Source organism: Choristoneura fumiferana, chromosome 22, assembly GCF_025370935.1.
Source record: "Choristoneura fumiferana chromosome 22, NRCan_CFum_1, whole genome shotgun sequence".
Classification (NCBI taxonomy): Eukaryota; Metazoa; Arthropoda; class Insecta; order Lepidoptera; family Tortricidae; genus Choristoneura; species Choristoneura fumiferana.
Window position 1 is genome coordinate 6,462,383 of NC_133493.1, and position 13,399 is coordinate 6,475,781.

The 13,399-nt window shown below is 36.0% G+C and overlaps 1 protein-coding gene across 1 annotated transcript in view; it reads left to right on the forward strand.

Annotated features, from left to right (window-relative positions):
* Positions 1-7,262: 7,262 nt before the first annotated feature.
* Positions 7,263-13,399, forward strand: part of LOC141440382 (zwei Ig domain protein zig-8-like) — a 160,304-nt gene continuing 154,167 nt past the window's right edge. Inside the window, exon 1 of the mRNA XM_074104888.1 lies at positions 7,263-7,499. The gene's annotated coding sequence lies outside the window, so the exon portion shown is untranslated. The remainder of the gene's footprint in view (positions 7,500-13,399) is intronic.

Sequence of the window (13,399 nt, forward strand, 5' to 3'; positions counted from 1 at the left end):
CACAACTTAAGTAATAGCTTGTTTTCGAAAACTTTTTTTTTATTATTTTTTTATTTTATGGCTATATTATGTATCATCAAGTCATGTGTATCTACATCAAAACTAAACGTACATGTAAAGTTACGTATCTGTGCTATCAATCCTTGAGGAGTTCCCTTCTACGGAGACGACCCTGGCCAGGATGAGCAGGATGTCACTGCCAAATAATTGGATTATTATCAGATTTATATCAGTTTGCCAAATCTTCAGTCCCTAGTTTTATTAGTTTAGATTTCGAACTCTACGTCCCTATGAGGCCGTATCTTAAAAGTGTATTATTACCTCTCTACAGCTTAGAAACCTTCAAATGCGGTACTAATATAGTACGGTGACTTTCAAGACTTTTATTTGCATTGCACCAAGCTTTTATGTGACTTCAACCTTTTTTGAACAAAATCGGATTGAGTTTTCAAACATAATTATGTCAAAATAAAATGTAATTTTAATAAAAGCACTAAGAAGTATTGCTATAAACTTCGAAGCAAATCAACCCTAAAATTACTTTCTACCCCTTTTTAACTCCTTTAGGGGCTGAATTTCAATAAAATACGAAACAAGTCTTCCAGAATTGTCTGCTTAATGATGTTTATGTAAGATTTGAAGTAGATTAGATCAAGGAACCACGCTGTCCCATACAAACTTCGCCCCCCTTTTCACCCCCTTAGGAGTAGAATTTCAAAAATCCTTTCTTATTGGATGCCTACGTCATACAAAGAACACACCATCCAAGTTTCAGGTCTCTACGATCAGTCAGTCATTCAGGACAAAGCATTTTATATGGTATAGATAGATAATGTAAAGACAGCTTCTTTGATGAATTTGCATCAATAAACCTCTACTTTCAGTTAGAAAGGAGAAATCAACCATAATTACATCAATCAATTTGATAAGTACCTAAATAAATTGAAAGAAAAGAAACCCAGCAATAAAATAACTATTTCCCTAAATTCCATAAATGTGTGTTAATAAAATAGCAAATAAAAATGCGTAAGTGCAGTAAATAAATATTACAACAAACAAAGAATAAGTCATTTCCGATGGCCTCAGTTATAGATTGTCTCGAGAAGTGTAAGGCATTTCACTATTTAATTTAACGCTAAAACGGTGCTCAGAAACTCAACAAACTGACTTAAAACATTTAAAGTAAATAAATTAGAAGCTGTTAATTATTTCAGAAAGTTTGAACTCTATTCAAGATAACACCTTTCGAAGATAATCCACAGTTAGGTGAAGGTTCGCATTATAAATTTATATCATAATGGAATGGAGTGAACGAAAGTTTAATTATAAACCATGCCGTTAATTTTTGTGACAGAAATCTACTAAGTAATTATTTAAGAGAAGAATCTCATAATCACTCACACTCACTCATAATCTTCAACTTTTAATTCTTGAAATTTACTGTCGCATCATCTCTAATTATAGGCTTTTATGCAGAATGGGTTTTTATCAATGCTTTTGTTAGATAATACTATTAATTAAAAAGATCTGTTATAAATACTACCGTGAAAAAATGAAAAGTATATCAGGTTTCTTGCCCCCAGGAATGTCAACAAAACATTTCTTAGAGCACAGTTCGTATCAAGGATTATGCCTGTTTCCAATAGCTTAGCCTATGTGTGTTTTCTATCGGTCTATCAATCAGAAACGTGACTGCTTTAGACGTCTGAAGAATATTACTTCAAGGTATAGAACTTCAATGACAAATAATCGGGTGATCTTTTTTTCTACGAAATTCGAATAAGTTACTAACAAGATTATAACTATAATATAATAAAAATCACGGGACAATTAACACTAACTGACCCAGACTCAAACTAAGCAAAGCTTGTACTAGGGGTACTAAATACTCAATGGATAAATAAACTTTTATTAAAAGAAAGTCAAATAAATTACTTTCATTCAATCATTCAGATAAATACCATATTAAAATACACATGAAACATCAAATTCGAGAACAAACAAACATTATTTATACTAACAACTGCCCCGACCGGGAATCGAATCTGGGACCTCAAGCCTCATAGCCAGGTTTTCTAACCGCTTGGCTACCCCTGTAATAATTTTCAATACGGTTTATGTGGATGATCTCGTTGTAGTATAATCTACAATTTTCACTTTGACTTTGACAAGACGAAACGCAGTCGGCCGAAGCGTATTTTACTTTGGCAAATAGTGAAAGTTGAGAGTTTGAGTTTAGCTAAAATCAATATTCTTACCTAACTTTAAGATTATCCTGGTGTGAATTTCAAAAATCTACACTAACTTGTCTACTGCATAAAGTGAATACATTATTTTTGATTCATTAGGTTTAAAGATCAGAAATGTGGTCTGATTTGGATTCAGATGATTTTAATTTTGCATTGTTTGAAATATTTTAGGCTAGAATTTTCGATCTATCAGTAGGCCTCCAACAAGATGGAGCGACGACCTGGTTAAGATCGCGAGAACGCGGTGGATGCGGAAAGCACAAGATCGGTCTGAGTGGAGAGCCTTGGGGAAGCCTATATGTCCAGCAGTGGACGTCTTTCGGCTGACATTATGATGATGGTGATGAGAATTTCCGTATTAAATGAACTTTAAGAATACATAGATAGAAAACTATCCGCATTTTAATCGATTCAAATAGATGGAGGTTCTCAGTTCGTCGAAATATTTGTCTATGTTTTAACTATACATTTTTATATTATAATAATTTTTATATATTTTAACTATTGTTTTTTCGATATTATTAGTTTTCAATTGGAAACAGCTCTATCTGAAGCCACGTTAAGCAGTACGAGTATATTGTGTTCTATATGAAAACGTGGCTCTATGCCCTTGGTGCAGATATTATGTACTATCAGATAAATTAAAAAAATTGTAAAATAGGGAAGTATGAATCGTGGAATGACGAGAAACTGCATTTCGATTCCCCAGGTTAACTAACAGTAGTTTTCTATTTTTTTATAATTATTTTCGGTATAGTAAACAAAAGAAAACACAGATCCACTGCTAAGTAGGTAGGTAATCAAAGTTCTTTTGAATTTTACAACTCCCAGTCGGGTGCAACATGAAACTATTAACTTACATACGTGTTAAAATTATAATTAAATTATACCGAGACAGTAATTACGGCAGCCACCTGAAATAGCAGTAATTAAACCTTAACTTTGATTAATTATAAATACGAAATTCAAATCAGGCGTAATATAATTACAACATTACTATGGGCTACCTAGTCAAATATATGTCAAATTACATCATCATTATGTACATGTGATACATATTAATGGGTTTCTGCCTTGATTACAAGACCCGTCCTGAGCTCAATATTGGATACAATATGTACGGTATGAATTACGCCGAATTACAGAAGGTATCTTTATGTTGGCATAGTTGCTCAGAATGTTATTGAAAGATAAAGAAAACGTTTTCTTTTTGAAACTTTCTTTTACTCATTGCGTATAACTTTTCAAAAACTAAAACAAAGAACAAATTGGTGGGTAAAAAAATGTTTCGCTTTGTTGATTAAATTTTTATCGTTAAGTTTGTGGTAACATAATTACTTATAACGAAAGAAATATTTTGAAAATACAATTGGGCCAAGGTCTACTCTAAGTATCTCAGTCAATTAGTCAGAATATGAGCCAACATTCTAACAAAATTTACTTAGTAACGTTTCAACGAATACATTAGCTTGTTTACCATGAAGACAGACATTTCCATTCTATCTCTAAACGAAATAATTATTATCTAAGTTATTTAATCTTTATGAACCTTTATTTTTTATGTACATGTTTTGCGGGCAAACCTTCCACGTAAACAATAGCTATCGAAGTAGGCCTTTCACTAGCTTCGAGATTTCGGGTCGGCCTACATTAAAAGCAGTACGAGTTATAAGCTAAGTAATACTTTTTAATTTATTATTAACTTACATAATAATGATAAATAAACTAAAATCATTTCTTTGCTCACCCGCGATATCATGACAGTTAGGTTTATGCAAAACTAGCGTCTACCCGCGGCTTTGCACGCGTAAATCATTATATACAGCAGTTGAATTGAAATTCCGTGATTTTATTAAATTCTCGTGTTATTTCGAGATTTTACCCCTATCCCGCAGGCATTCCGCAGAGTCTGCAGCGGCACCGGCCCTGTTGGCTGTAGATGGAAGGTGGGACGGCGCGAGTGTGTCGACGCAAGTGGCGTCCCAAACCAACGGCCGTCCCATTTTCCATGGCATGAGCGTCATGCTGTCGGGCCTCTTGCCGTTGTCGCGGACCAAGGCCGAAGGTTCCAAAACAGCTGGTGCTCCGGCACTGACCAAGGCCCGGCGGATGACGTCGTTAAGGGCTGCATGCCGCGGGATGCGTCCAGTACTGCTGCGGCAGGAGAGTCCATAAAATTAGTCAATAAGGGTCTTAAAATACCTATACTTAGGGGCTGTTTCACCATCCACTGATTAGTGTTAACTGGCGGTTAGGTGTGATGCCGTCTCTATTTGTTTTGTTCGAATAGACGGAGACGGCATCACATTTAACCGTCGGTTAACGCTAATCAATGGATGGTGAAACAGCCCCTTAGAATAATACGCGAAACATAAATATGTAAGTAAATAACATTTTTTTTATCCATACCAAAACAAACTTTAACGTTTTTTTATTATTTTTATTAAAGGTTGCCTGTAAGAGATCGCTCTTAAGGGATAATGCCGCCTATTGCTTACCTTGTAATTTTCTTTCTGTGTACCTGTTTCCTGTATCGCTTACTATTTCTGGTGTACATCTAAGAGTCATTGTATTGTATCATATAATTTTGGTATTTTATTATTTTAAGACTTTTTTTAAATAATGAATTAATAAACACACACATGTTTTTTTTTGCAATTAGGAAGGCCAAAGTGGTGAAACTGCTATTTTATACGTTTTACTGTAGGTACAAGTTAACATAGTATTGAATAATGTCTTCATTTTAATTAAAACCATCAACTAATTTAAATATTTCTAATTTTCTTCTTGCATTCGTTCTTAATCTATTTCTGCCCGATTGCTCGAAGGGGGTTCTTAAAAAGTACCAAATACACATTTTAAAACACTTAATAATTTATGTGCCAGTCGTGGATACTTTCAATGACCAAAATTCCGTCCTCCCGCAGCCTCCCGTAACTTGGACTTCCTCCATCTGCGTCCCGAATTGAAGATCATACTCGCAACTTTCAAGAGCTTTTTGTCTTTGGATAGCTCTCAAAGCTCGGCGGGTTTGATTTAACCTTTATTACGAGCCTGTTTAACTTGAGGACCCGGCCGGTTATTGATTTTGAATACATTTTGTAATAGCTTGTTATCCTCATCTGGGTTTACATGAAGTACGTTTAACCTGTGTTTAATATATGTAAATAATGTTTGTGCGGGTCAAATCTTGCAAGTTAAATTTGACTTCTCTAGTGAAAGAAAGAAAGAAAGAAAGAAGACATTTATTCACTTACACAGAAGACACACATATACAGCAAAATTAACACAAATAAAATAAAAAATAAAAAAATAAAAAATTACAGAAAAACACATGAAAATATTTAATACAATATACACAATGATAGTGGTCGGACTGTCTTGGAATTTGGCATACTTATGTATGAACTAAAATAATTTCTTTGCTCACCCATGACCACCACACTACTTATGTAAATTAAATACTTATGTAAATTGCGTGACAATACAATAATCTGGTATTGACATCCTGGTAGTCCGACCAGGATCGTCTATGCAGGACGGAACTCTACAACGTTTAATAGCAATTTATATATGAAATTTGGTATGTTCAACCAACAAATACAAAGTTAAAGTACAAAAAAAGTTAAAGTAGTTAAAGTACAGTCAGCAAAAAAAATATTATTAAAATGAAATTTTTACCTAAAACTTATTAGTAAGTTATATATTTTTTTTCTCGATTTATTGAAGTGACAATTGGCTTGGCAGGCCATAATATAGCACGGAGCACAGAATATGACCTTTGGGGCCGAAAAGTTCTCGAATGGAGACCGCAGATCGGCAAGCGCAGCGTAGGACACTTATTACAGCTTTCAATATTACATGAGACGTGTTATTAACCCTTTGCCTACTACATTATTTAAAGATAAAACGGTATTTGACTATTTTGACCTCCCAATGCTGGGCAAAGGCCTCCTCTCGGAATGAGAGGGCTTGAGCCGTTGTCCCCATGCGAGCCCAGTGCGGATCGAGAACTTCACACAAGCTATCGAATTGCTTCGCAGATTGTTTAGGTTTCCTCACGATGTTTTCCTTCACCGTAATGCTCGTAGTAAATTTAAAGTTTAATTACGCACGTGAGTTTTGAACAACTCAGAAGTGTGAGCCCGGGTTTGAACCCACGATCTTCTGCTTGAGAGGCCATAGGTCAAACTATTAGGCCACCACGGCTTTTTAATTGTAAGTAGATAATTTTAATTTAAGAAAATGTTTTTCGTGTCATTATATTATTTACGGTATCTTAATACAAGTTATGCACGTTTTGTGACTTCAAATAAAAGCGGATTTGTACATTTTGAAATGTTAATATGTAAAATTTAAGTGGAAGTTGCCAAAGCTGCATTGCAAATGGAATTCATGAAAAACGCCACATGTAAAATTTAAATATGGAATACAAGATGATTTACTATGCTGTAAATATTAGTACGTAACTAATTTAACACCTATGATGAATTTACAAGATATTGAGTAATGATCGAGTAAAATATTTTTAATTTGCCACATATAATACGGAACTCTACAATTGCATGTGGCCGGTGGCACAGCGCGCCGGTTTAGTTTAGACGAATATAACTACTAAACACGAATATTATAAAAGTAACTTACCTGTAATGAAACGATATATCACTACACAAATAAAAACATTTCTTATTCTAGCGAACTTTCATATCCTCGCACAAAATCTCATTCGTACATACTGCGCAATATTCAAATAGAGCGCCAAACCGATTTATTTTTCCAAGATTTTCAGTCATGCGCGATCCGAGCGGACACCAGTACACGCTTAACTTGTAGGTGATCAGGTCACACATTCATAATCGTTGACTATCAGTATTCTGAAATCACGGACACAGGCAAAGAAAACCGCTCACACACCCCTAGAGCCCCTGTAAAACATCGTGTAAGCACAGGCGTTCCACGCACACAGCCGCAAAACGACCCTGCGATGCTGTGTACTTTAGTCACCCTCGAATCCTCGTGGTGGAAGGACGTATTCGCTGTCCCGTTTTATGACGTACGGTAAAGTGAAGCGAGATGTGAACTCGGCAGTTCAAGGGTTAAGTCGTGACAAGTTGACAAGTTTCCAGGGATAGTGAACGGTTCGAAACTTATTTTTTGGTAGAAGTGAAAGTGGAGTGTTGATACTTTAGTGAATTTAAATTTAAGGGAAAAATCCTGGAATGAAATAGCGCTCCAGTGGATAATTTGCAGGTAAGGTATCGTTGGATTTGAATTAATATACTGTAAATAAGTGTCTTATTATTAATTTATTTTTAGTTATAACTTTACGTACATAATTAGATAAGTATAGAAGACATGATAGCAAAAAAGAGGCCGCTGAAAAATTTCTTGGTAAATTGCAGAAAGAAAAATGTTTGTTTTTTTATCTATTTTGATGGATTATGAAGAAGACTGGCTGAAAAAAATGAACAAGACTTAAGAAACTATGCCACGCTTGTTTTTTTTTCTAAATATTATAAAAAAAACGCAAATTGAGTACTAAAAATAATATAAAATAAGCCGGAACGATTAACTTAGCCGCAAGTATGTAATATATTCATATTATTACTTGTTACAATTCGTCATTAATTATAACTATAATAGCATGAGACAGACTGCGCCACAATTTCTATATGAATCTAATACGCATTGAGGTCTTGAGGAACAAATTCTCAACTATCAATTGAAAATCTAATAATTATATAAAATTCTCGTGTCACAGTGTTTGTCGCCAAACTCCTCCGAAACGGCTTGACCGATTTTTACGATTTCTTTTGGGTATATTTGGTATGTCTGAGAATGGGACGTAAACTACTTTTCATACTTATACGCGGACGAAGTCGCGGGCAACAGCTAGTATTTTATAATATCTAAAATGTTTCATACCTAGTGTTTTCGAGTGTAAAAATTTTAGTCGTGTTTCAAAGCAGTCTTAACATTTTCTAGACAAATAGAAAGTAGAGTGTTGAAATACAAGTTTTTTGTAAGACAATAAATACAATACAATACAACACAAATGTTCTTTAATTGCACACATCAGTAGGTACAAACAATTTATACAAACACAGAAAGCAGGGTAGAAAATAGGCGGTCTTATCTCTTAGTAGCGATTTCTTCCAGACGACCTTTTGGTACAGGAACTAATACAATTATGTCCAAAATAGGTGGCGGAAGTGAAAACACAGGAGATACAAAAAAATGAATAATACAATAGGAAACAATACAATATCATCTCATAAAGTAATAATAGGAAGACATTAATAATACCTAAGAAATATTCTATTCTAGTCCTGAAAACCAAAAAATCTTCAATCAACTACTAAGTATATTTCTTTAAATACACTTGAGTAAATAAATAACGGTTACGTGGGTGCACACTCACCGGGGTTCAGCTGAAAACCAGCGCTGCAGCCCTGGTTACAGGGCTACGGCACATGCTGAGCCGAGTCATTTTGGCAACACACTATAGCACAACGTCTCTAATTTTTCTATCTTCTTCTATTTATGTTTTTACTGTGTCTTTGTTGTGATGTAGTGTGTTTTTTCATGTCAATAAATTATGTGAGTTTGAGTTTCGTAATTCTATTAAAGGTGCGACCAAACCGTTGCTCAAAAAACGGTGACGGCACGGAATCGCAGTGACGTGTCGTAAACTTCAGGTCTTTACCGTGCCCTTAGTGCAAGTTATCGGTTACAAAATACGTCTCGATCGCGTTCGCGTTAAAATCTCAATTTGTATAGAACACGAACATCGCAAACGTTCCGCTAGAGGCGCTGTTCATGTTTCCATATAAATTGAGATTTAAACGCGAACGCGATCGATACGTATTTTGTAACCGAAAACTTACACTAGGGGTACCGAACAAAAGTCGTGACGTCACTGCGATTCCGCACCGTTTGCGTATTTTAAGCAGCAGTGTGGAAATCATGCAAAAAAAACGGTGCGCATATGATGCGTCACTGCGATTCCGTACCGTCACCGTTTTTAGGGTTCCGTAGCCAAAATGGCAAAAACGGAACCCTTATAGTTTCGCCATGTCTGTCTGTCTGTCTGTCCGTCCGTGCGCGGCTTTGCTCAGGGACTCAACGGGAACTCAATTTTTTCCACCAACTGGTTTAGATTTTAGAGGGGGGGACGCTCGATTTTCATGCAAATTTGCAAACAGATCACTGAATCGAAAAATAGTCTTAGCGAACCCCTAATGGTTTTAAAAGACCTATCCAACGATATCCCACACTATAGGGTTGGATGAGAAAAAAAAACACCCCCACTTTACGTCTATGGGAGGTAGTACTAGTACCCTAGAACAATTTTTTTTTACATTTTTTTATTGTACCATTTTGTCGGCATAGTTTACATATACATATATTCGTGCAAAATTACAGCTTTCTAGCGTTGGTAGTCGCTGAGCAAAGCCGCGGACGGACGGAACGACAGACAGACAGACAGACATGGCGAAACTATAAGGGTTCCGTTTTTGCCTTCTGGCTCCGGAACCCCAAAAAGTGAAGGATCAGCAAGCGAATCATCGGATGAAATAAATCATCACCGCTCATGGGTACGCGTAACAATAGAGACCATAAGTGCTTTACCGGGCCTCTAAGATTAATTTAGAAATATTTCTAAACTGTACTCGTATCGAGTCAAGTATTAGTTGCTGGTAGACACGGGGAAAAGCGTTACATTTTGATATTAGCGACTGACGATTCCGTTCCAAAAAAGTCACAGTGAAAAGTCATCGTGACTTTGTCACGCCTGTTACTCCTATCACCATATGATATTGTTCGCCACTTCTGAACACTCCCGACTGAGCCCGATTAGAGCCGATTTACAGTCACAGCACTCGACAGCGTCGTGGTTTGAGTAACAGAGACTGCGCTAGGCGCTAGGAACAACAGTAGTAACGTGTGTGATTTTGTAACGTTGGTTTTTTGTGAAAAGTCACTGTGACATCTTTTGACGGCGAGTCACGGTGACTTTGTCACCGTGACGTTATTTATCCCCCATGTCTAGTTGCTGGACTAAGCTGATTCCAACATCTTATCTTAAGTTGTCCTCATTGTGATGATGCCCTCATTAACCTCATCAGCTGGGCTCTGTTTTTCAAAGCTTATTAATCTAATAATATTAGTGTTTTGTCTCATAAATTGTATGAAAAAATGAGACAAAACTAATATTAAACTAATGTGCTTTGAGTAGCCCTAAACAAAGACCTCCCCATTAGATGATCACAATGATAACTTGCCACTTACATTTACCAGCTGCCCGTAACTCTCGTGATGTCATCGATTCACCTAAAGTCTGCCTGATAAAAAAAAACTTGAATAAAACGGATGAAATCCTTACACGCGATAAGAAAGGATTAAAAATATAACATACCATTATCACTCCATCTATATAGGTATATCTACGTATGAAATAACATGACGAAATTGAGGAAATCTGAAGAGGGTGACAGAGCAGCTTTATTAATCGGAAGTCCTCAGTCTTCACATTCCCTCTGAGTCTATTGGCAGGTTTTTTCTTACAATAAATGAAATATTATTTTGATTTATTTCACAAGTTTTATTTAACTTGCAATGTATGCATGTCTGTAAATTTGACTCACTTCTAGGAGTCGAATTGACTTGAATTTTGGCATACTTGTAAATCTAGTGATAATACAGTACGTCATTTCTACTCAAGAATGGTACGTGAAGCAGTCGAAATAAAAAAGCATAAAAATTTCAACCAGGATGATGGATATTATATAAGCTTTCATTTTCGTGGAATCCTGTTATTAATAAGTGTCGGCGTCGGGATGAATGTTCGGAGGGACGATCGGACGTTGTTAGTGTTGTGTGTCGGTGTGATGGGGTGACAAATAAAAATTACCATAAGCGGGTAGTTCGTGATACGAGTCCCAGTACTATTAGTGATCAAGTGCGGGTAGTTCGAAGGACTCGCGCTGCTAGGCAGACTTGACACCCCACACTTCAGTCTACTCGTGACCACGGCCAACGCTATGTTGCCGAAACGTCGAGGTAAATATTACTCGTGTGTGTTAGCGTGATGAGTCCCGTTGGTGGTATTTTGACTATAATACAGTAATCTGGTATTATAGTATTGTTAGTTTGTCAGTACACGCACTAACTACAGGACCGTATTCATAAGTAGGATGCATACTAAGATGCAGAAAATCCTACTAATATTATAAATGCGGAAGTTTGTGAGTGAGTGAGTATGTTTGTTACTCCTTCACGCTGAAACGGCTGGACGGATTTGGATGAAATTTGGTATGTGGATAGGTGAACATCAGTAATAAAACAAAGGCTACTCTTTATTCTGATATTCCCACGGGATAGGGGTGAAATCTCGAAATAATAACCGCTGGGCTTAGAGTCATGAAAATTTGACAATGATTATTTTTAATGTAACGTCAATGAAAACCACGATTTAATTTCCGGGAATTACCACGGGAATTTTTGAAAATCCCGGAATTTCAATTCAGCTGCTGTAGGCATCTAATTATTTACGTGTTTTTTGTCGAGTATTTATTTTATTTAAAAGCCGTGGTGGCCTAGTGGTTTGACCTATCGCCTCTCAAGCAGAGGGTCGTGGGTTCAAACCCCGGCTCGCACCTCTGAGTTTTTCGAAATTCATTTGCGAGTTATATTTGAAATTTACCACGAGCTTCGCGGTGATGGAAAACATCGTGAGGAAACCTGCACAAACCTGCGAAGCAATTCAATGGTGTGTGTGAAGTTCCAATCCGCACTGGGCCGGGTGGGAACTATGGCCCAAGCCCTCTTGTTCTGAGAGGAGGCCTGTGCCCAGCAGTGGGACGTATATAGGCTGGGATGATGATGATGATGATTTATTTTATTTATTTATTTTTGTATTCAACAACATTGATACAGCTAATATTTCACTAATACTAAGACTTATTGTGATACTGATCCTCGTTAACTAAAAATACCTACAACATAATATCATATTTTTTCCGGACACCACACAATAAACAATTTGGAGCAATATTTTATTTAAAAAAAGACATGATAAGCAGTGGATGGCCTTATAAAAGTTTTTTTTTTCACTAACCCGTGGGATCTGTGCAAAGCGGAATAAAAGATTCTTTCCAGTAGGTATCACAAACTATCTTCATATTCATTTTCGTTTTCATACGTTCAGCAGTTTGAGCGTGATAAAATAACTAACATACAGTTACTGTCGCATTTATAAAATTACTAAAAATGTATCTAGTTAAGTCTGGATATTTTGTAGTCTTACATAAAACGAATTCAATATATAATTCTGCCCCTACGTAATAAATTCTCTCGCCAGAATTTCCAAATACTCTGATTTCCACTTAAACTCCAACCGTTAAATCGGATACTTCCTTGGGAACTTGATATTTTAGGAATATGGAAGGTATTTCAGTGGTTTATTCCAGTCTAAAATATGGGAGTTACTAGGAAGGTGTACTGCCTTTTTGGCGAAATTATGTTTCGCCAAATTTCACTTAGCAACCAAACTTTCGCCGAAGTTTAATTTGGAAAACTAATCGTTGGCATAGCTTTACTTCACATTTTTCTTATTTGGAAACATTTTTGTATTGCAAAATTTTAATTCATGACACTTTTATGTGGCAAATGACAAATTGTCAAATAACATTTGGCCAATTTTTATATTACAAAGTTTTACTTCAATTTATTTTGATTTGAGCGAGCGAGCTAGACGGTTCGGAGCAGAAGCGACTTGGATAGTTTAGGTTTAGAATGTTAGGTTTTTTTTTTAGCAGCCAGGATAACTGCCCCTAGGACCTAGGTTGGATGCCATTCAATATGTTGCTAAATTAAGGTATGCCAATCAATACATTTGGAGAAAATATAAATGAGATCTTAAAAAAAAACAGGTTTGCATAATAATAATTTATCAAATCATCAGTTGGGGAATGATATCAGTGCGAAACGTTGAGTTGGGAAATAATATTTCACCTAAATAAAAATATGGGATAAATAGTGTGGGAGCTAATAATTTTCTAAATGATTTTCGCCGAATCATTAGTAAACCTACTAGGAAACATGAACTACGAGTATTTGATATGAATTCTTAGAAGCTCTGATAATTG